Below are 25,188 nucleotides of genomic sequence, written 5' to 3'. Positions count from 1 at the left end.
CTCTACAAGAGAGCTTCCAGAAAAATGCAATCAACCAACATGGATTATTCCCAGCACATCAACACTTCCAGTGAGCACCACCAATCCAACTGGAGCAGGGGAGGCTGAAGATACCAAGGAGAATTTCCCTGAATAACAAGGATTCAGAAAGGTTGAGGGGGGAGGAAACAGATTCCTAACATTTTGCTCTGTAATTTTAATCCTTTCAAGAGACAGATTTTCATACCTGGTTTTATTCAACCGCTGCTGCTATCAGAGCAATCTACCAAGAGAGCAGGAGACCAAACCTAACAACATGCAACTTCTTTCAATAGCCTGAAATCCTTGAGCGCTGCACTGTTTCAGAGAGCTGGATGTTATAGTTATAGGAAAGAGGCAACCACACTAATGTCTTACCAGATAATATTTTAGTCAACCACAAGTTACCTAAAAAATGTGAATGGCTATTCAAGGGACAAACAATCACCCCAGTTTGTTTATTCACACACACACACACACACACACACACACACAACCTTGTTTTTAAAACATGCAGATGATCACACTGTCTGGGTGCCATATTTACTTATTTCTCATGGCAGTTTTCTTTTTTTAAGGGGAGAGCAACTTCTATGCTTCTAAATCCTTTATCTTAAACAAACAGCTAAATTGCCCCAATCTATTCCCCTCCAAAAGGCTTTTAAACAAATCACTTCCAAGAGAGCAAACACTGACTTCCAGTAGGACAGGCTCTGACTTCCAGCTGTCAGTTCAGCTCCGCGGAGCCTCTACTGCTCTGTCTATTCTAATTCAAGTCACATCAGGAGTGTCTACATACCAAGAGTGTTTTAAATAAGACATCCATGCGAGCAATTCACTGTATAATCCAACCTTATCCTTAAGCAATTAGAATCAAGGCAGTAACAAGTGCAACACTTATACACATACTGTACATTTACATACAATATACAATTCATACAAACATCAGTCTTGATTATCATGAACGCTGCATAACAGAATTTTAATGCGCGTTTCTTTAAGTGATCCTGAAGGATTAAAGTCTTCGCAGTTTTGACGTCCTTACTTTAGAGAAGAAGAGTGATCCCCAACTTCTGTCTACACTGAAGGCTACTCTTGAGATATTTGGTGTTTTTCTTATAGTTCAGTTCCTGGATTCATGTTACTACAGGTGAATCACAGATGTTGTTTTTTAAACAACAACCATTTCTAGCTCATGTTTTCAGAGGAATGCTTGAAAATGTCACCCAAGTGCACCCTGAAGGCTCAAGAACTGGATGGCAAATAAAAAGCACTGAATATTTTTTTTTTATTTCATTTTTTTTTCTCATGAGTTCTGAATGCTTGGGATTGGCAATACTGCAGCACTCACATCTGTTCCCAGACTTACCCAATATTCTACTCATTTGCAAGCACAGACTCCACCGGACAGTACCCTGCGACAGTAGTTGCTTCTGCAGCTTGCCCCCTGCGTTTCCAGCATTGCTACTTGCCTACACTTGAAATGCACATAAAAAGGCCATTTCAAAGAGCACGCACCGTCACTGCACTAATTCATTTCTACATCCTACTCTTTCTCCAGCTATTGAGCTGCTCAAATTATTTACAGCACTTTATGGACCAAGCTGTGGTTTGTTTGGACTCAGGTAACTCAGACACAGCAAACACCTGGGACATCATTAGGTTCTTCTTCTGACATGGCTATCACAGCCAAGAGAGACACTCTTTACTCAGATCAGATCAGCTCTTGCTCAGATCCACCATAGCAGGAAGTAGTCTGGGAAAGGATGTAATCTCCTGTTGCCCTGGGTAAATATAAGCATTGGTGTGGCCTGCTACAGAGCATTTTTACATCTTACTAGTGTTAAACATCTTTGTTTTTCAGGCATGGACTTCACGAGACAAAGGTGCTAAGCTAACAGAGCCAGGGTAGCATGGGTTGACTTACGCATACAACCACTCGAGTAACCAAGATTATTTGGCCATCTGCCACATCCATTCTGAAATATTACAAGATCACAGTAGAGAGTCATTCACTTTGTATTTATTAGCAGAAGGTGTTCAAGTAAATACAGTGTCTGTTACAGCTGATTGCACTTCAGATTTATTCCAATTTTTCCCCTTCGATGTACAACTCAAATAGCATCTTGCACAGAACAGGTATGTAATGAAGTCAATAGGACTACATTTCTGCTTAAAGTTAGGCACATGCTTAAGTGCTCTGCTGAACTGGGGCCTGAAAGCAGCCCTAATTAGCTGGAATCTCTCAAATCTTTAAATCCATGTCTTCATACTTCCTATTTGTCTTTTACATTTTTAAAAAAGCCAAATATTTCCACAAGTAATTTAAGAGCAGAAATTCAAGTCTTCAAGAAGCAGACTGACAGAAAAGTGACCCAGACAGACTAAAGAGACAGATTTATGAGCCAATCTAACATTGCTACTATATCTGATCTAATATAAGCCACTGCAACAGTGATTCTTTCCTCTGTTTTACAGTAGAGGTGCCCATTTCCTAGTGTCCAATGAAATAAGTGATATCTGAAACCATTTGACCCACCATGTATAAAATATGCCAAAACTTATGAGATATGATCCTTCTCTGAGTGTCATCATATACGTGTCCAGTCCACATTGGACTGAGCCATGTCTCATTATATACGAGCACCACAAATGATACCAAAAATACAACAGTCATCAGACTGGTGGTATTTCTCAGTTCTTCTGCTCATTTTAAATAGAGGGAGTTAGTTTGTCTTATGGTTTATACCTCATCATCTGGGTAGATAAGAAAAAGATATAGGGCATTAATGCAATAGATAAGGTGATTACATTCCATGTTGTTTCTATACCATCCATTTCTTATTTTATATTTGTAAAATAAATATTTTCACCCTTAAAAATAATATGGGAGCACTTGTTTTCCAGTTTGCCTGGATTATAAACCATACAGTTTTGCATTCCTACATCATGACCTAGAAATATTTAGGGGGAAATATTAAGTACCTTAAGAGAACAGCATATTTGTTCTTTTAATTTTAAAAGTTATCACAGGACTAGTTTCTGTTGTGAATGGAGTAAACATTTTGGATACTCTTAGCAAATGCTCACAACTAGATAGTTTGTGTTTAGATTCTCTCCCCCTCCTCCCATCAAGACGATGACACAATGCAGCACTTTCTGCTCTATTACAATAATCAGTATTGCACAGGCAAACCCCGTTCTATCATAGCTGATATAAAAAGCTGATTAGCTTTAACCATGCACTTTTTAGACCACTTTTTTCAAAAGTCACTATCAATCTGGGGTTCTGCCAACTTGAAATACCTTAAAGGGACCTGATTTTCCAGCCCTTTTGGGGGGGCGAGCGGGGGGAACCCCACCACAAAACACACACACATAACAGCCAGTCCCTTTAAAAAAAAAAAAAAAAAGAGGTACCTCGAGTTAAATAATAAAAAATAAATCACTAGTCAGTTTTGAAAACCTTGGCGTTACAAAATTACACAGTCATGCACCAGATATGAGTCTCTCAAGTGGATGGCTGCATTATGTCCTGATCTAAAGTGCACCAAAAATCAGTTGGGAGACTTTCATTTATACAATGGGCTTTTGGTAAGACCCTACGTCTACTGTGCTATATACTTCAGATTCACACATAAAGGAACCAGAAATATGTAATACTAGATGTCAAGAAATCAAGCTGCAAAAATAACCGAACAAAAAGACAAGTTTCTGCATCTATGGGACCCTTGCCACAATCAAATGCTTCTATATTTGTCCAGCATACGATCTATACCATCAACTATTTTAAACCCTCTACTAGTGGATGTTACACTGAAGTTAGATAAAGACATTTGATAAAAATCTCATTTAGGGATCAGGACAAACTTAATTGGTGTTTAGCCAGACCTGCACAAAGATGGGTTATTCCACAAATACAGTTGTTAATCTGCCCATTATACTCTGTAAGCTCCGACTGAAGAAAAAGATGCTCGAAGGAATGTAATATTTCACAAGCACTATTTTTGGTGCATCCTTAAAAAGAGCAACAAGAAATTGTGCGTGAGCTAGTTTTAACAAGGACTGGGGTTTTTTGCATGCCTTTAAAGGCAGATTAGGTAGAAAACTGTTCTGTCTCTCTTCTGCTTCACATTTGAAATATACTATACCTAATGAACAGCTATTTAAAGTTAAATTTTAATAAGACAGTTGACAGTAGCATGGAAAAATGTGCATCTACTTGAGGAAATGTCAATTGGCAATGAAAAGGATGGATGCTCAAGTAGATGCAACTCAGGAAATATGGGTCTGCTTCCCAGCCTGCATACCTTTAGATCAGGTCCTACATGATTTGTTCAAAGCCAATGGAAAAAAGAACCCCTTTGACTTTGATAAGTTTTGGATCACGCCCTTAAGTGCTCCATGCCTCAGTTCCCTCTGTGCTCTCTCTTAGCTGCCTAGCACCCCAGTGCAATAAAGAGTGAACATAAGGTGATGAGATGCTATGATGTTCGATGGGAATGTGTATAAATGCCTAGACAGATCAAACATAGCTTCTATGCTCAATATGCCACTCAGGGCTTGTCTAACTAGCTCTCATGCAGCAAAACTTATGTCGCTCAGTGGGGTGTTTTTTTTCACACCTCTAAGCGACAAAAGTTTTGCCAGCATAAATGCCAGTGCAGACAAGTCCTCAAGCTCCAGAGAGGTGAGGGGGGGTGGTTCTTCTGGGAGGTAAATGCTCCTAGTTTTTACATAACAAACTTTTATAACAAAAACAATACTTCTTGAACGCACAGAGTGGGAATTTTAATACCAGCTCCCCTGGAACCCATGCCCACTCAAACTGCTGTAAAATAATTTAAACAAAAAGCCATCATCATAACCGCTTATTAGAAATTATACAATAGCTAAAATTATAGAGCTGCAAAAGCAGCGAAGGTGCAGATACTCGGAAGTGGATGGTCAGTGATGATCATTTCCCTGTGAAATAGCCTAGAATCATTGAGTACGTCTATCCCACCATCACCACAAGGAAAAAAACAAAAAAACAAATCCTGTGGCACCAAGTCTCAGAGCCCAGGTCAAGTAACTCGCAGGTTAAAAGTTGCAGTGTAGACATTTGGGTTCAATCTGGAGCCCGGACACTGAGACCATTACGCATCATCTCCCCTCACCAACAGGGCAGACAAACCATGGAAGGCCTAGTCCAGCCAGGGAGACTGGCCCAGAAAATAATTGAACCACAACTCCCATAAGGCACTACAGCAGCACTACCAAATCAAACTACTGTGGTTTTCAGTTGAAAGATTTCAGTTTTTCACTGAAACAGAAGTCAACATTTTCAGCAGGGGGAAAAAAGAAAAAAAAAACCCACCATTTTCCAACCAGTTCTATATAGCACACTTCACCAGCACTCTGGTAACATATACACCAGCCTCAGCACATCACTTAACAAAAGAAACATATTGGCTTCCAGTTAACGTAATATTAGAAAAAGAATCCTAACAGAATGACAGGGCTGCTATTTACTAAAGCCTTTAGCCACATGGACGAGCCCTATAGAATGTGGTAGTGATTAAACCCCGTAGGAGTCTATGAAAACTCAAAAACTAAAATTTACAAAATGATCACTTTGAATAGGATTTTTCAATCACATTATAACATTGTAAAGCAGGGATCCATTTCCTATACAATTTATTAGAGAAGATTTAAAAAACCAAAACACAACCCCCTTATACTAGAGAAATGTTATTTTTTTTACAAGATTCTCATAAGGGCATAGTGCGTTATCTTAAAAGTCAATCCATTTCCTCCACTGAAATTATAGGTTTTATTAATTCAAAGATTATACAATTTGATTATAGGTATATTGCGTCTCATGCAATTTTAAACAATTAAGTGCAGTTTTGCTTCATTAATGGATTAAGAAATGTTTATGTGCCTCACAAATGAAAAAATAGCATTTAAGATGAAAGTAAGTTGGAGAAAGCTCTGAATATTAAAAATTTGGTTTCCAACTATGGAACAGAGAGTAAGATGACTGCACAGATTACAGTATTTAATATGCTATTAAAAAATTCCCCTTTTTTGGGGTCTTATACAAATTAGTTCAGTTTTTGGTGATTTCATAGCCACAGTTCTTTCATGTACAATTTGCCAGGCAGACAATCTTCAGAGAAAATAATTGGTGTTCAAAAATGGAACAATACACCCAGAATAGACTTCAACCTCTTACAAAATGTCTTGATATATTTCAGAGCAAGGAAGGAGGTATGTGGACTAACCTTTGCATTCAAAAACAACGTTTGGTTTTAAAACTAAGCACTTGCATACACCACTGTCTCGTACGCAAATCAGTTACGCAAGATATTTTACCAGGATACACATTTGAAATACCATCTCTTGTAAACAAGGCTGGTCTGGAGACAACAGAGATTAGTACAGTTCAAACAGTTCTTCATGTGATTTACCAAAGCACCCAGAAGCAGATTTGCAACTTCAGGACATTCACTTAACACAGTCTCTAGCAAAACCCTGGATTCAGACAGTTTTAACCTTCTAGATGCTCAATCAGGTTAAGTAGTTGTATGGGTAACATGCACTCATCCTGTATATCTATAATGCAGTTAGAGTATTAAGAGCAAAAATTAGCCATCCCACAGATTAAAATGATGTGAGATCAGGCCTAAAATACAACCAGAGCGCTTAGCCTGATACCCCAATGAAAGGCAAAATGGTAGCAAACTGCTTCTCTGTCCCTTTGTCTTACATGTTATGTAGGACTAAAGGTAGGCAAAATACTCCTAGCAGATGCTACTTATTTGTTTTCAGATTCAGACAGATTTTTTAAGGCCAGGAGGGACCATTGCAATAGTCTACTCTGACGTCCTGTATATCACCAGTCATAGGATTTCCTTGTATTCATTCCTGCTTCAAGCCCAACAGATGTGCTTGATTTGGAGCACCATTTAGAAATGCATCCAATCTTGATTTATAAATGTTCATCTTCTGTGGATTTACTGCACCGAGCAAAGTGTTTGCATTCTCAGAGAGTTGCCAACAAGGTAGGTGTGCAAAGGGTGCAAATTTTTATGGACACATTAGCCCTCAGACGCCTGAGTTCATCCCAGATCAGGTGATAGCACTGTGTTGAGATTCCAAAGAGCAAGAGCAGCAAACACAAAGGAATGTTAATACGAGAGGCTCCCTGGCGGTCATGGAACAGAAGTCTTTAAACTAATAGATTTACAGCCACTTACATACACACAAGCATCCTTGAGGGAAACAGCTGCACGTACCCTAGTTGTAGCAGAGACGTTTGATAAGGTCACACGAGAGTTTACAGCTCCTTTAAGTCCCACTCATTTACTGGGAGATAGGGGGGCCAAACAAGACATGCCTGTTCAGACAGCCTTCCAGCCAGACAAATGGATTACTCCACAACCCTTGAGAGCATCACTAAATCATTCTGGGTTCTTAAAGGTTTGCAAGGAAAAGACACTGGATAATAGATACAGAACAGCAGCAAGTTAGATGGCATAGAGACCGTGGTGGAAGGTAGCAACACCCAAAGGTGTTTGGGCAAGAAAGGATCAACATTGCAAGTGGCCATCCATTCGAAATGCAGGACTATCTCAGCAGCTGTGCCACAGCAAAGCTCAACTGGGGTGTGGGCAAGCAGTTCAAGCTGCCTTTCCACCTGACTTCCCAATCCTGGGGCTTGCTGGGAGCCAAATTGGCCTCTAGCAGCCTAAAGGCCGCTCAAATTTATGCCAATTTGTAATGGCCAATCTGGTGGCCATTACATCAGAAGATCAACAAGCACAGAATGCTCTGGGCTTCTGATATCAGCCCCACATTTACGCAACATGCCGCTGAGTGTCCGGCCCAGAGCTAGCTAAGCAATTTATAACTCCTACAGCAATTTTCACTCTGACTTTCTCATGGACTCCATTTCCATGGCAATTCATGCTTCCATGTCAAGGATAGTCCTCATCTTCCCATTACGGGCAGCTTTAGCAGGGCCAGGATGTGCCTCTATAGCTCTTCCTCCTAAAAATAGCAAAATGAGCCCAATCTCGATCCCCTCTGGCATTTGCAGAGACTAGAGCCATAAGGCAGAAGAGTTTTGCATACCTCAAACATTTGCATTTCTATTTCCGTTCTTGTGCGGGAAAGAGCCTGAGCTTTCCTTGTTTCCCAGGACCCACATTTGAAGGCTACGAACTGCTCAGGCTAAGGGTTGGCTTTGCCCGACATCCTCCATTACTGCCCTAGAGGAGCAAGTCACTCCCTGAGGGGGGAACTTTGAAGGGATACCATTAAAGCAGCTCTGCCCTCTATAGCCTTCGGCATGCTGTCCAAACATCGCATAATAATAAAGGCTGACAGATGATGTATGATCGGAAACGCTGAAAGCCATCCTACAGTATAAGCAGTTTGGTATGCCTTATTTTCACCTGCCTTCCTCCTGCTGCGGTTTATTCCCCACCTCGAGCCATAGTCTCCGCTTTATGACTCTCCAATCAGCTGCTATGCAGATGATTATGTTGTCACTGCCAAATGTAAATGGCAGGTGATAAATAAGCAGCAGAAAGAAATAAACTCAGAAGAGCCTGTTTATGGCAGGCCACATTTGCATGAGGAACAGGCAGACACACAAAACAACCAGCTGAGTATAGAAGAGAGGCAAAACATGGATCTGTCAACACCGCAATTAGACACCTGTGGCTGGCCTGTGCCAGCTGACTCAGTATATTGGGGCACAGGCTAAGGGGCTGTTTAATTGGAGCATAGACACTAGGGCTTGGGCTGAACTCTAGGACTTCATGACGTCAGAGGGTCCCAGAGCTCGGGCTGCAGCCAGGGCCTGAATGTCTACACCACAACTAAACAGTCCTTTAGCCCAGGCCCTGCAAGCCCAAGTCAGCTGGTGGGTCCTAACTGCAGTGTAGACATACCTTATGATGTTTTTGTGGTATTCTATAATAAGCATCAGCAGCTCCTTGTGTAAAACCCTGATATATCTTAGGAAGTTCTGCTGAGTTTAAGAAGATGCCAGGTAATAAGATTTTTGTCCCGTCCATTCAATCTTGGCAGAGAGCTCAGTGGAAACCGCAGACACCTCTTCTGTTGGGAAATACAGGCCAGATCCAGGGAGGGGTACGGCTAATCTACAGAGAGCACAACACTGGGATGTGGTAACAAGGTCAATCAAAGCTTTCCTCTGTACCCCACCGATCTAGGCACAAGGCAGGGCGTTGTCTACTATACACAATGCTAAAGAGACAAAACCGCAGACGAAAGTCAGCGTGGCACAAAGTCCTGGTCATGTCTTTTTCCCTGCTACCTCTGCAGTGGGGAAGGGAGTGGTGCAAGAGGGTTCCAGCAGATATTAGAAGAGTTGTCCCCATTTCTCCTGTTCACCTTAAGTGTCCGTCTTCATAGCTTCCAAATACTGGCAGGCAGGGGCAGTATCTAGCTAGAGTTATATCAATGGGCACAGATGCTGAAGATATGCTCCAATGAAAAATAAGGCTGTCACACTACGATCAGCGAGAGACATCGCGCTCAATCTTCTTCCCATTTAAGCCGGTGGACATATGGTCATCGACTTCAATGAATGCCAGAGGTTAGACATCACATAACATATTTCATTGTAAAGAGACACACTTATCTGCGATATCACAGATTAGCCCCAAACCTCCTGCATGAGGCAAGGAACTACTTGGGCCAATAAGCTTGAATTTAAGCCCATTAAACAGGGCAAACATGGAAGACATGATTTAGCTAATCATCATGTAGCTAGACATGCATAGTTAAATACTGTCTTTTACATTCCTTTTGATAAGACAGACATGAAGCCACTTGCTTGACAAGGCAAATTACGCTTGAATAATTTGTAAGGCCCTGATCATGCACTGGAGCTCAGTTTCCCCTGGGGTGGAATTCTGCCATTATTTTAAGAGCTCTCGGTGAAGTAGATATGCTGACAAATATTTCAAGAAGGAAGATGCCATTTCTTCCAAGAAGGCCGTTCAGAAGGGCCTGTAATGACTGGCTTTAGCCAAGCGAGGAGAGCACCCATACCCACCAAGAGGTAATGCACTGCTGTGGCTTGTAAAGACATTGGGAGGAAAAAAAAAATCAGAAAGGGTTCAGGAAAGAGCTACAAAAGTGAATTGAGGTCTGGAATATCTCCTCACAGTGAGCCTTGGACTGTTCAATCTATTTAGCTTATCAAAAAGGTTAAGAGGTGACTTGATCATTATAAGTGGGAGATTTCCAACAACTGAGGGTTCCTTATTTTAACATACAAAGGCATAACAAGACCCAGTAGCTAGAAACCAAAGGCAGATAAATTCGAGCTAGAGATTAATGACTTGCCACTTGAATAGCTGGGTAATTCATCAATGGAACAACTTACCAAGGGATGTAAGTGGGTTTACCATCACTTGAAATCTTTACATCAAGACTGGATGCGCCTTTCTGAATGATGAACGTTAGCTCCACCACAAGATATGATCTTGACGCAGGGATTACTGGGCAAAATTGTTTGGCCTGTTTTATACAGGAGGTCAGGCTAATTGATTATAACGATCCCTTCCGGTCTTAAAGTCTCCAACGTTTCAATACCCTGAAATCTTCCACTGCTTCGTGTTTAAAATAGACTCTTGCATTTCCAAGTGCTGTTCTTCTTTCAAGATACCATACATCTGTTGCCAAGCATTAACAGCCTGGAAGTGCAAAAACTGCTTACTAGTGTGTGTTTTTCTAATGGATGAGCTTGTGCCCCCAACGACCGATTTCATGTCTAGGGGGAACAGACTGTGTCCCATCCACCCTCAGTTAAGAAGATTGCATAGCGACAGTTCCAAAGAATGCTTTCAGCTAGCTAATACAGGGGAGGTTTCCAAGAGAAGCTGGTGAACGTTTTTGAATGCCATTGTACGCAAACCCAGCATACACAAACGCTTATTAAGGAAATCTACACATGACTGTGTTGTTGCCCCTATTCTCTTCCAGATGAGAAAAATGGCCTCCATGCAGCCAGGTGCAACAGTCACCACAGCCCCTCCCCCCCGCTGGATAGTCCAAAAGGAAGTGCTGCACTTGGAGCAGGCATGGCCAAGAGACTGAAATGCTGCATCCATTAGGTGCATCTCCTCCCTCCCCCCACTCAAATGCAGTGTCTGCAAGCGACCTCTTATCAAACCCTGACTGAAGTCTGTAGCCCAGCACTGTCAACTCCAAGTATTCCAAAAAACTGTGATGGTTAAAATCTCATGGATTTTAAGACAACCACTAATACATTTAGGGTTCTTTTTATTTGCCTTCAGGTTGCTGAGTGCTTACAGGGCATTACATTCTTTACTCAGGCTTTTCTCTGTAGCCATGAGGGCTAGAAGCTTTAAAAAAAAAAATTAAGGAAAAGCTGAAATTCTCACAATCACAGGGTTCCAGGACCCGGAGCTTAGAAAAATAATTACTAGACCACAATAAAATCGGGAGTTGGCATCAGTGACTGGCTAAACCCTAGGAGAGGGCAACAAGACAAATGTAGCTGTCATCTACTGTTCACACAACTCCTCTCCACCAGCCTTCCTGTCTGATTTAGACTCCTGGCTCTCTCCTCATAATCTCCCCAAGCACTGATCTCTCTCTTGCTTCACTTCTCCTCCCCGACCATCACTGGTCTCTCTTTCTGCATCACCCCCACATCAAACACATCCTGTCCCTTGACTGTTCTATGACTTCCAGTCCATCAGCACTGATGACTTTTTGTCTGCTCTCAGCCCTCTCCTGCCGATATGGTTGTTGATTCTCTCCATGCTTCACTCCTGCTCCACCCTGGACTCTTTTGTCCCTCTCTTCCACCACAAGGTCCACCCTGCCAACCCTCAACCCTAGTTCACCCTCAACGCCCACTTCTTCCATTCCTACCCTTGCTCTGCATAGCATCTCTGACGGAAATCGTCTCACTAGGCTAACTTCCTCCATTACACATTCATTTTCTCGTCCCAGTGCTACCATCTTCCTCGCTAAACAGCTCTCTCTTCAATGTTACTGAATCCCACATCCACAAATCCGAACGCTTTTCCCCAGCTTCCTTCATTCCTCAAACCCTCCCTTCCTCCCGCCTCCACCAGTCTCTCTGCACAGGCTCTCAATTTCTTCCAAGTGAAAACTGACAGGAGACAACCTTATCTTCCCCCTCCCTGCAACTTGCCTTCCCTTCCCTCTTCCACAGCACAGATCCAGGCGTTCTCTCTGTCACATCAGACAAACTGACAGTATTCATTTTCAAAGCCCTTCCCAAGCTGTGGTCCCTCATTGACTATCAAAATGTCAACTCCTGCCTCAGATTGGCTCATGATGCTAGTCACCATCGCCCCCTTGCTACATTTTCAAACAACCACCTTTCTGCCACGCTGCCCCTCGTGCTTGGGCAGAGCTCCCCATAAACACCCTGAAAACTACCTCCTCTTGCTCCTTCAAAAACCCTCCTCCACACTCTTCTTTGCTGTGATGGCTACCAAAAAAAAAAGAACTTGACAACTGTTATGCCACTGGTGCAAAAGCCTATCACGCTCACCAATATTGTCTCATTGTTTCCTTGTACTCTCCTGTCAATCTGTCTGCACACATCTGCGGTCTCGTTTTATACTTCAGTTGGAAGCTCGTTAGGATGGTGAACTGTCTTTTTGTTCTCTTCGTACAGTGCCTCGCACACGGGGGTTTAAGCCATGACTGGGGCTCTTAGACATTTGTATGGTAATACAAATAATAGTACCACTTGCCCTTAGCCGAAGGTGAGCTGCCTCCCCTCCTTCCTCCCAGGCTAGCTTTCCCTTGTTAGCAAAGTGTGTGCTATGGTAACTTCAGCCTCACATACCAAGGAGGGGCGGGAGAACAAATCAAGCCCAATCCTTTTGCAATCTGCTCAGTAGGACTTCTTGCATTAAATGGAATGTTAGAGATAGAGCAACTGGAGGAGGGACTAATGCAATTGTTTAACATCAAGCTAATGCTCACATGCTTAACAAATATTTCCTAGTTAACCCTCACATTTCCCCCCTCCCTCCCCAGGCAACTACTGTTATCTAAGGGCTGGTCTACACTACACAATTAGGTTGACATAAGGCATCTTATGTTGACCTAATTATGTCAGTGTCTACAGGACAGCCTTCCTCCCACTGATGTCAGTGCCCTACTTTACCGAGGTTATAACTCCACCTCCACCAGAGGCATAAGGCTTATGTCAGTGTAGTTAGGCTACCCAGTGTCTGTGTAGACACAGCCTCCCTTACATTGGCGGTCTTCTCAATTTCATAGCAGGAGCAGTGAAACTGACAAGAAAGCTGGGCAGCTAGAGCCCAGCTGGCCCTGGCTCCACTGTAGAGCTGGGCTGCTTCGGATCCTCCCCCATCCCACGGCTGGAAGCTGGGGCAAGGAGCCTGGGCAAGAAGCCTGGGCAGCTTCGAACCCCACCTGCTCCCCGCTGGGAGCCAGGCAGCCATGAAAGTGACAAAGGGAGCAGAAGGGATAGGGCACCAAGAAGCCAGGACAGCTGGACCCTGTTTGTCCCTCAAGGAGAAGCCCCAGGTGGCTTGCCCCAGTTCCCAGCAGGGAACAGGGAGGAGAAAAGCCCCAGCACTTTCTCCATGGGGGGAGGGGCAGACGGGCTCTGAAGCCAGTTGGGCAGCTGGGCTCTGGCAGGGAGCTGCCAGCGGACATGAGAGCACCAGGCTCTGAGCTCCCCACACTGCCCCTCTTAGGATAATGGAAGCACTCCTGATGAGGACTCATGCCTCTGACCCAAGGAGGGTAGTGTGGACATGAACCACTGCAGTAATTACTGCAGTGGCTGTAAATAGACCTAATATAGGTCGACTTACCTTCCTAGTGTAGACATTCCTTATCTGTATAACTTAGGGTAACTAAAGCAGGAAGGTTAAGCAACTTGTCCAAAGCCTTAGACTGAATTAGTATCAGAACTGGAAACTTTGAACATTCCTAGCTTCATCTCCGGTCCCATGATTAAATCATGCCTCTTTTAACACACCACTCTTTTGTTGCGAAGTGCAACCCCACACAAGTTACCTTTAAAAAATTCAATAAGGACATTAATTGAATTTTAAAGCAGGAAACTAACAGCCCTTGGAAATGGATCCAGGCAAGCTTTTTAGCATTAAAAAAAAATCTGCCTTTTATTGTTAAGTGTAATTTTTAAAAAATATGTAGTGCATTTTTAAACAGCATACTTAATAGCTTTGATTAAGTCACATTCAACGACAGCAGAGAAAGCACACCCTGCTTACCATGGCACTAACTGATGGCAGTTTCAACTTTTGGAAAAGTTAAAATATTTAATTATGAAAGTCAAGCAAGAAACCCAAATGTCCAACAAAATCCTTGTTTGTGAAAGAAGCCTGCAGGAATCTTATCAAGCAGGCTTCGGAAATCACTAGAGATGACAGCTGGGAGCCTAGACTTTATCTGCAGGTAGCATACAAAAGAATTAAATCCACGAATACTTGAAGCATTGCTGGAAAGCATATTCTGGCACCGCAAGTCAGCTCTTTTGAAAGATATGAAGACTGACAATTTATGTTTTAAACACTTAAGAGAAATAGGCATGACCAATGCTAACAATTTAAGTGTATATTTGGATACCAGAAAAAAAGAAAACCACACTATGAAAGGAGCCTTAACATAATGGACTCAGTAAATTTATAGACGTTATAAGCATGTTAGGCATGAGGAGTTTGTGTAATAGATGGTTATATGCACATCAACAGAAGGGGTGTTAAACAACTCTAACCTTTTATTAAGAACATCTATGAATTAACAACCCTTTATAACTGGAACCTCAAAGAAAGTTAATATTAATTTGCATCAGTCCCCATAAAAAATACAGAATATATTTGGAGTCTTTATTAAATTCAAAGGTTTCCAACTTTGGGATAAAAGTATTTCTACTAAAAAGCCTGATGAGAGTTGCAGATTTATCAGGGAACACAAGATAAGTTCAACTACACACATTCTGCTCCTGTCCTCCAAACCTCCCCCTAAGCTTTTGCTTATGATACTCCATAGCCTTCCTTCAGCTGCCAGGCTCATGCTGGTTTTTTCAACAGTTTCAAACCAGGGAACAGTTGAGAGCTGATGGACAGCCCATGTAAATTGCAAGCAAGTCAAGGAAGTGATGGCACTTTGAAGAACCTCGACTGAGAGGGTTATGCTCCTGACCAGCAGGTAAACAAGACTTGCAAGAAGCTGTGTACTGAATATCTTTGCACCTCCTGAGTGTTTTCAATAGGAGAGACTATCAGCTGGTAGGTGAAAAGAAACAATGACAGCTCAGAAGGGAAACAAGCAAAGAGATAAACATAACCCAGCCAGATTTACTGTCTTCTCTCCTTCCCACCCTCCCACCTTCCTATAGTCTAAGGGAGGGGCTGTCTAGAGTGCCAAAGAAGTGTTAGCACAGAGGGATTTGAAAGAAGGCATCTTCTGGCTACATTCCCTCTTTCCCATTGGAAGCAAGAGGGCAGGAAAAAGAGCCCAGATCAAGACTGGGTTTACTCAGTTTAAAAGCATTAAAGAACAAATGCTGTACTGCCTTCCACCTTGCCCATCCTGTTTACTTCACTGGGGCCAGCACAGGGGGTAAGTCAGATCCTAAAACTAGATTTATGCTGTTTTGCTGATGGAATCTGAAGGACTTCCTACAGTACCACCAAAGGAAGGGATTGACTTCACCCACAAACTCAGTAGCAAGCAGGGCACAAAACTGTGAAGGGCTGAGTGCCTTGGCTGCCACTGAAATCACACCATGGATGATCAAGGCCATGGTTACAAAATGAATCGAAAAGCTTCACGTTTCTTTTACTATTTTGTTCCAATATAAGACAGTTGCAAAAAGAACATATTCAGTGTAGGCACAAGACCTGGATATTTTGTATTACACTTGGGGTTTTCCTATTCTTCTGTAATTGATGAATCAAGACAATAGTATGGGAGGTGGATGTTTGACTTAAAAAAATAAGAAACCAGACGCAGTTCAGTTTGCTGGTTTGAGGAGCAAATTTGATCCAACTCAGGTGACAGATTGACATTGCAGGACTAATTTAATCCTCACAAAACTGACAAATTCAGTGTTTGCAGGAAGACAGCTCACTGATCCCCTTAGCTCAAAGTCATTGGTATGAAGAATTTTTGTTTGTAAATTTCACTTACACAAAGTGGAAGGAGACAGATATTTATGGCTCACAAAGAGGTTGAACAATCAGTATCAAGAGATTTAGCATGCAACATCGAAGTTAACCTCTCAGGAATAAATCGGCAGAACAGGATAGCTGAGGCATCTGGGTGGATTGTGACTGGTTTGAGATGCAAGTTAGAACATTATAATTTTGCCCTTTTGATTATCTGAAGCACTCAGGGCCAGTTATAATCATCTGAGTCATTACCCCAATATCAACACCGCTCCTTTCTCCTCTCTGTCTGGTATCTAGCCACACAAGGGAGATTGTGACTTGTTTGAACCAATGGATCTTCTGTCTGTCTGGTTTTTTTTATTTGTTTGTTTGTTTTTTTAAGAGGTGTGAGTGCACAGAACACAAAAAAAAGTCAACCAAGATCAGGCCCTCAACATCAAGTTAGTCGCTGAAAAATGGGAACACCCAAAATTAATGGGCACTCATGAAAACTGTGGCTTGACTTTGAGTGACTGTCTCCATTCACAGAGCAAATCTACATAAGATCCCAGATCCCCAGTGTTACCCATGAACCACAAGACCATTCTCTCTCTAACACTGGTGTGTCATAACTTAGTTACGCCCCTTGGGGTGGGATCATCTTTTTGTTATTTGTACAGCGCCAACCACAACAAGGTCCTCCTCTATGACCAGAGTGCCTAGTTGTTATGGTAGTACAAATAAGTAATATTTAGTCTGTACAGTAATTCCCCCCATCTCATGCTACTGCAGTGCTTAATTCCTCAGAGAAGGGGAAGTTACCTTCTTAATATGTTTTGCAGAGCAACAGGTACTCTTTCTCATGCTCCATAAATGACAATTACTGTTAGCAACAATATGTATCTTAAAAATTGTCCCAACCACCAGCCAGACAACTGGGGACCTTAGAAAACCTTATTTGAAAAACAAGTTTTGGATCTCATGTCTGTAAAAATCATTTTTAAAGCCCACAATTTACCCTTCTCTTGCAACAAGTCATAAGTAAGCATTGTGTCAGCAGGAAGAGCAAGAGGATAAACAGAAACACCCTGTGGGGTATTGTGCATGTTCTCTACATGTCTGTTCAGATGCCATTAGAGAACAGGTAGACACGGCATCTTCACTACCCCAAAGGAGTGAATGCAACCAAGGGAAAGCAGATAACTAGACAGAAGAAGAGATGCAGCTTGGCCAGTGGTTCCCACCCACTGATAGGGTGAACAGAGTACATGGTGGCCTCTATCTCCACTCACTGTGCTCAGTTTCCCTTCCCATCCTCCTCTGCTCCTGTTCTCCCCCTCTGCCAGCTGTTCATTTTTATTCTCATTCATTATTTTCCATTCCCAGCCAGCAGAAAGGGGCGTGGGGGGAGGACCTGACCACAGATGCCCAAGCAGTTGAGGCAAGGAGAGACGCCTGAGCCAGTGGGTTGCTGCCTGAGCCTGAAGCTATGCCCCTACCACCCCACAGCCAGAACAGGTAGCTGCCTTTCAAGGCTGCTTTACACAGGTGCCAAGAGGAAAAGGCAGATCCAGGACTCTGCTGTTCTTCCCCCAGTCTTCTGGTGGGTGGCCCCCCACGGGGGAAAAACGGCCCCTAGGTTAAGGGGCAGGGAGCTGGCCACACCCACTAGCCACACCCTCCCCAGCCACCAGCAAAAGAAAAAAACCCAGATGTGACACGAAGAGAAGAAATACTAGAGGCTCCAGTGGCAGGAGTAACCATAGCAACCAGGTTCATAATTAACCCCCCCCCCATCTCTGCCGCTCCTGCAGACACCCTCCCTCTCCCCTTCAGCCCAGATCGCTCCGGATTTTACTACAACTCTTCAGCACCAGCAAAAGCAGCCCCAAACCCCGCCCCGCCCCCGGCTCGCTGCCGATCTCCTGCCCCGCCGCCTAGCGACAACGCTGCCCCAGAGCCAGCCCCCGGGGGCGGGAACCGGGGCCCTCGCCCTGCGCCCGGGGAGGGGGCGGCAGTTTCAGTGGCACCCGGCGCTGGGGAAACCGGACTCGCCGCCTCTTCTCCGCCCAGCCCAGCCCCAGATTCCCCCGGGGCCGCCGGCACTTGGCTGCAGAAGCTCGGCGCGGCGCGTCCAACCGCTCCCCCCGCCCAATCTCACCTCACATCCCCACCGACCCGAGCCGGGCGGGGGGGGGGCCGCTGGTGCCTCGCCGCAGGGGGGCGGGGAGGAGGGACCTAGCGAGAGGCAGCCGGCCAGCACCGCTCCCGTGCCGTGCCCGCTCCGGCCGCCTGTCACCCGGCCGGGAGCCGAGCCGCCCCACCCCGCCCGCGCTCGGTGGAGCCCGGCGGCCCCGCCTGAAGGCGCTCCCCAGCCCCAGGTGCAGCCGGCGGCGCCGCACCACCGCACCTCGAGCGGCCACCGCTCCGGGGCCAGCCGCCGGCTCGCGGAGCAGCGCGGGGGGTTGATTGGCCCCAGCTGCTCGCCCAGGCAGCCCCGGGCGGCGGAGCCGGGTCCCTCCCGCAGCCGGCCGTCCCCGCCCCGCGCACAGACAGACACACACACACACACACACAGACAGACACACACACACACACACACTCGGCTGCCGGGGAAGGGGCGGGCGGGCGGGGGGGAAGGTTTGGCCAGGGCTCACCCCCGCCGGGCTCAGCCATTTTCCGCGCCGGCCGGCAGCGTCCAGCGGCGGCAGCGCCTGACCCGGAGCCGTCCCCCCAAAAAACCCGCGCGGCCGCTGCAACAGGGACCGACTTTCCCCCGGGCTGGAGGCTGCCCGCCCGGCTCAGCACCAGCCGGCCCGCCCCCGTGCGCTGCGGGACCGGGAGAGCCAGAGCCGCCTTCCGCCCTTACCTGCAGAGCCCAGGCATCCTTGGCAGCCAGCTCCCTCCAGCAGCGCCCTGCCGCCGCTCCGCCAGCTCCCGCCCCTGCCGCTCGCCCCAGCCTACAGGTGACATCATCGCCGCTCCGCCTGATAGGGTATAATACGGCCCGCACCGCGCATGCGCCCTCCTGGGAGGGGAGGGAGGGTGCCCCAGCGCCAGCTGGGAGTTGTAGTGTGGCGCCGCCTTGCCCTGCCCACGGCCGCCCACAAGATGGAACTACATTTCCCAAGTCCCCCCGCAGTCCTATGCTTTCCCTATAATCCCTCCCGGGCCCACGCAGCATCGCAGAGGGGAAGGTGGCTGGCAAGGGAGAATGGAGCCAGCTGGTGTAGCCCAGCTGGCCTTTGTCATGTGGGTTGCCAGAGTTGGATGGACCTGTTCCTGGAGGTCTCAGCCAATGATATGATCTTTAAGGAAAGATTAATCTTTAATTCCTGGAGACAGGCAGGACAATCCTGGAGGATTGGCAGCTACCTGGCAGAAACCTACCCTAGGGGAGAGTTTGCTGTGCACAGGGGAGTTGCCCTAGCTCAGTCTCCCCAATCCTGATTCCTCCTTCCTGTGCACCTCCCACGGCCCAGCTGTGCCTTCTTGGGGCACAACACTCGCCCCTTATTTTATTTACCTCTCCCTGTCTTCCAACACAGCTGTCACTGACAGCAGGCTGCTTCCCTCTGGCAGGTGCTGAGGGAGACTACCCTGAAACCGCATGGTAGTCAGCACAAAGCTTTATACAGAAAAGTTCCCTGTCCAGGGCTTGGCAAACAATTGAGTTCAGGGACAGATCAAAACGTGGTGATCACAGTTCACTAGGCTAATCAGCCACAATAGCGGAGTCATTCACTAGAAATAACATGGTGAAATCTACAGCCCCAGCAGTTTCTCATGCCAGAGAGGCAGAACAGAGCTGTCAGCTGCTGTTGTAATAGCTGCCTCCGTAATAACAGGCAGCAATTCTTTGTTCAGTACCCCTGCAGCCAGGCTCCTCTGTCTCTTCTAACTGAGGGAAGCGCCAAAGAAATTTGCATCCCTTTTAACTTTCATAATTTAGGAGGCGAAAAATTTCTCCCCCTAAACCCTTCATCCTCCCGCTCCAAAACACACAAATAACATCAGACCCCTTTAAAAATCAACATTAAAACGTTCTCAGAAGCTGAAACCACCATGTGTTTTTAACAATGACCATGCCAACATTTTTGTAATACTGGTGCTGGAGAGACAGATTGCACATTTTTAAATGCACAGTTTTGTTTCCATAAATGGCATTCCTTATTGATGCATAATATCCATAATATGCCAAAATAATTAAACAATAATAATACATAAAAACAAAGGGATCAGCATCCTAATGCCATTTTTAACCAGCACACAAGATGTGGTAAGACATTAAATTTAGTATTATTTATTTGTATTGCGGTGGCACCTGGAGCACCTGTCAAAGAACACTGCCTCATTGTGCATGACACCATTCTAGTATGTAGTCAGAGAGTCACTGCACCAAAGAGTTCACACTCTAGGGCTCTGATCCTGCAAACACTTATGCACGTATGTAATTTTATGCATGTCTGCAGTGCCACTGATTTCAGGACCAGGGAGGGTTTAAGGTTATGATTAAAGTAGATGGAACAAATGGAAAGGAGAGAAAGGATAAGGTAACAATAAAATGAGCCTATTATCATACCTCAGGAGATCTCAGCCCATCGCCTAGCCACTCTCAGCTGGTAGTACTTTGTAGATATCATGTTATAAATATGTTATAAATGCAAAGTAATGCACATTGGAAAACGTTATCCCAGTTATCCAAAATGATGGGGTCTAAATTAGCTGTTGTCATTCAAGAAAGAGATTGTGGAGTCGTGAATAGTTCTCTGAAAACACCCACTCAGTGTGCAGCAGCAGTCAAAAAAAATCTATCAAAATATTAGGAAGCATTAGGAAAGGGCTAGATAATAATAATAATGCCTCTATATAAACCTGTGGTATGCCCATATCTTGAATACTGTGTGCAGATCTGGTCACCCCACCTCAAAAATGATATATTGGAATTGGAAAAGGTGCAGAGAAGGGCAACAAAAATGATTAGGGGTATGGAACAGCTTCCGTCTGAAGAGAGATTAAAAAGATGGGAATTTTTCAGCTTGGAAAAGAGATAACTAAGGGGGGATCTGATAGCAGTCTATAAAATCTTGACTGGTGTAGAGAAAATGAATAAAGAAATATATTTTACACCTTCACGTAACAGGAGAACTAGGGGTTACCCAATGAAATTAATAGGCAGCAGGTTTAAAACAAACCCGAATAGGGGAGGCAACCTAGTGACAGATGATGTGGAAAAAGCTGAAGTACTCAATGCTTTTTTTGTCTCTGTCTTCACACACAGGGTCAGCTCCCAGGCTGCTGCACCGGGCAGCTTAGAAGGGGAGGAGGTGAGCAGCCCTCAGTGGTGAAAGAACAGGTTAAGGACTATTTAGAAAGATTGGACCTACACAAGTCCATGGGGCAGGATGCAATGCACTCGAGGGTGCTGAGGGAGTTGGCTGAGGTGACTGTAGAGCCATTGGCCATTATCTTTGAGAACCTCAATGCCCATCTTTTAAAAAGGGAAGAAGGAGGATTCAGGGAACTACGGACCAGTCAGCCTCATCTCAGTCCCTGGAAAAATCATGGAGCAGATCCTCAAGGAATCCATTTTGAAGCATTTTGAAGGAGAGGAAGATGATCAGAAAAAGTCAGCATGGATTCAGCAAGGGCAAGTCATGCCTGACCAACCTGATTGCCTTCTATGATGAGATGACTGGTTCTGTGGATGCGGGGAAAATGATGGACATGATATACCTTGACTTTAGCAAAACTTTTGATATGGTCTCCCACAGCATTTTTGTCAGCCAGTTAGAGAAGTATGGGTTGGATGAATAGACTATAAGGTGGATAGAAAGCTGGTTGGATCATCAGGTTCAACAGGTAGTGATCAATGGCTCGATGTCTAGTTGGCAGCCGGACAAGCAGAGTGCCCAAGGGGTCAGTCCTGGGACCAGTTTTGTTCAACAGCTTCATTAATGATCTAGATGATGGGATGGATTGCACCCTCAGCAAGTTTGCAGATGACACTAAGATGGGGGAGTGGTAGATACCCTGGAGGGTAGGGATAGGATACAGAGTGACTTAGACAAATTAGAGGATTGGGCCAAAAGAAATCTGATGAAGTTCAACAAGGACAAGTGCAGAGACCTGCACTTAGGATGGAAGAATCCCAGGCACTGCTACAGACTGGGGACCGACTCGCTAGGCAGCAGTTCCACAGAAAAGGACCTGGGGGTTATAGTGGATAAGAAGCTGGATAAGAGTCAGCAGTGCGCCTTTGCTGCCAAGAAGGCTAATAGCATATTGGGCTGCATTAGTTGGAGCATTGCCAGCAGATCGAGGGAAGTGATTATTTCCCTCTGACAGCTCGCGACCCTCCCATAGTAACCTCGTGACCCCTTGAGGAGTCCTGACCCCCAATTTGAGAACCCCACATCTAATCCAATCTCCTGTTTCCAAGACCAGCTAGTACCAGATGCTTTGGAATAAGGTGCTAGAAACCCCCTGGAATGATATGCCCACAGAGGAAGTTTTTTTTCAAGCCACAGCATGTGTCTTAAAGCATGAGAGTTTATATCCCTTTTATGACTTTTTAATTAAAAAATCCTAACAGTTGTAATTCTGGAAGTTTTCATTATTTATATAAATGTCCAGTCCTTCTTTTAATCCTGTGAAGCTCTTGTCCTCAATGTTATCGTGTGGCAATGAGTTCCACAGGCTAACTGCGTGTTGAAGGGAGAAAGTATTTCCCTTTGTTGAGTTTAAATTTGTTGTCTTTTAATTTAGTTTTTCTATTTTAAGTGAATTATATACCTTAGCTAGCCTTTTACCCCTCCCCTCCCCTCCCTACCCCACCCCAAAAAAAACCCAACCCCATATCGTCTAATATTCAATTTAGAAGCAGCCAGATATTCTTCCAAGACTATTCACAAACACCAGTGACATTGAGTAGCAGTGGATAACAAATTTAAACACAGGACTTCTTTAAATTGTGGAATGTCTCCTGTCATCGTTACTGGGCTAACTGCACCTCTGATCCCCTCCTGGTCACTTTGCAGACACCCCATCTCAAGCCAACACTTCTCTCAGGGTGGAATCATGCAAATCTCGCCATCTCAGACTGGCTCTTGGGCTGCAATATCCTGGTACAAACCATGGGTACTTCAGCAGGCCTGACTTTGGTTCAGTACCTGCAATTCTGCTCCTTGGGAGCTATGATGAGGGGCATCCAGTGACCAGGCTGCCGAAGAAAAGGTTCGTTTAAAACAAAGCATGTAAGTGAAAAACAATAAACAATCCATACACATGACTGTCTTCCCTAAGGCTTACCAGGCCCAGGAAGCTTGGGACCGCCCCAACTCCTTCAGACACTCCTGCAGGACCTGTCTTTGTGTCCCTGTCAGTCTATTCCCACCAGGAACAGCTCCCCCTTCCTCTCTCCAGAGAGTCTTTTTCACTGTTTAATGTACTTTTGATCTCTGGGTTCTCCGTCTTGGCAAAACGGCCCTGTAACTTTGGCTGGAGCCTGGAAGTAGCATCTTCACTGCTAATAGGTTGGCCATTGTCTTTTAACTGCTGTCCCCCATCCCCAAGTTTTTGCTGGGAGGCTGCCTATCTAGAGCTACTGTGTCATCTTCCTCCTTGTTCTTCCAACTGCCCCCTATTAAACTAAATCAATACATTCACACAGGGGAGCCCAGTAACCCAATGTAACTATACGACTGGCTCAGTGATCAGATCGCGTACAGTAGGCATAAAATTATTACAGATCAGTATTCCTAACTGCTCCACGTGTACCACATCCCTTTGTTCTTGCATTATGAGAAAGGGCGAATAGACGCGCCTTATTTATCTACCTGGAATAATCCAAGTGAAGGTTAAGTGTGACATTATTTATTGATTTTGTGCCTAACTAGATCCACTCTTTGCTGGAGAAAAGTCTCACAGTGAGATGTAGGGTGCTCACTAGACCCAATAAAAGTTTTCTGAGCTAGACACATGTAAGATCAATAATGTTAGTATCCCTAGGACATAACTTTCATGTGTCTGCTGAAGTGACATTTCGATTAGTATTTAACAGGCCACTGTCAGAGACTGCGCAGCTCAGGCAATCGGTAATTGAATGCAGAACCGGTCACCTTTTTTTTTTACAATTGTTTAGGGCTGCTTTTCGACAAGAAAAGTCAGCAGCTTGGATTGTTGTATATCCTTGCTCTGCTTCCAATTGCTCTACTGAACAGATAAATGGCAGTAGCTTTTATTTAATCTTTGCATGGGTCTAGGCTGCAGACCTGTGCCAAACTCCCAAAAATGATCACTTTTAAACGAGATCCCACATGTCTTGCCTCGCTAAGGTCAAGCACCTTCTCCTGCTTCTCTGGAGTTCATTGAAGGATTTCCACTGGCTTCCTTTGGAATTGGTCAGGCCTTAAGTTCAGAGAAGATATGTTTTGTTCTGTCTCTCTGACCCCAGGTGTGATGGGGCGTCTACCCCACGCAAGTAAAAACAGACAGGCGGCTTCTGGAGGAGAGCCATGTCAGATAAGGCCTCTCAGCTGATGAAGCCCAGCTGAGGAGGTGCTTGAACAGGCATAAAAAGAGGAGGTTGGTGGTAAGAGGGGGTGGTAGGAAGGAATTCTGCAGTCACTCTCAAGAGCAGAGTGGTAAGATGAAGGATCCTGCCTGGGAATACAGACTCTGGCAAGAACCGGGAGGGGGGGGGTGTGAAATAGATATAGGGAGCAGAGGAAGTTCCAGTGGTAACCTGGGGGAGATGATAGAGAAGAAAGGGCCTGGGAGCTGGAGCAGACTGTGGTTGCTGGGCATAGGCTCATAGGCTGGAACCCAGAGTAGTACGTGGGCCCATGTGCCCCTACCAGCCACTGGGGAAGTGGCATGGTGGGGGCAGTGGATTAGAAGATGGCCTGATTTGGTTTGTCCAGTGGAACTTTGATATCCAGAAAGGGAAAACCTGCAGTGATGTGGGTGGAAGGCCAAACCA

The 25,188-nt window shown here is 45.0% G+C and overlaps 1 protein-coding gene across 1 annotated transcript in view; it reads right to left on the bottom strand.

Annotated features, from left to right (window-relative positions):
• Positions 1–19,162, bottom strand: part of DAAM1 (dishevelled associated activator of morphogenesis 1) — a 172,814-nt gene extending 153,652 nt beyond the window's left edge. The window contains exon 1 of the mRNA XM_067554883.1: positions 19,075–19,162. The gene's annotated coding sequence lies outside the window, so the exon portion shown is untranslated. The remainder of the gene's footprint in view (positions 1–19,074) is intronic.
• Positions 19,163–25,188: the final 6,026 nt, after the last annotated feature.

This window comes from Emydura macquarii, unplaced genomic scaffold, assembly GCF_026122565.2.
Source record: "Emydura macquarii macquarii isolate MOO-44397 ecotype Brisbane River unplaced genomic scaffold, CSIRO-AGI_Emac_v2 contig_1551, whole genome shotgun sequence".
NCBI lineage: Eukaryota > Metazoa > Chordata > Testudines > Chelidae > Emydura > Emydura macquarii.
Note: the sequence above shows the minus strand (reverse complement) of the source record. Positions and strands in the feature narration are given on the sequence as shown.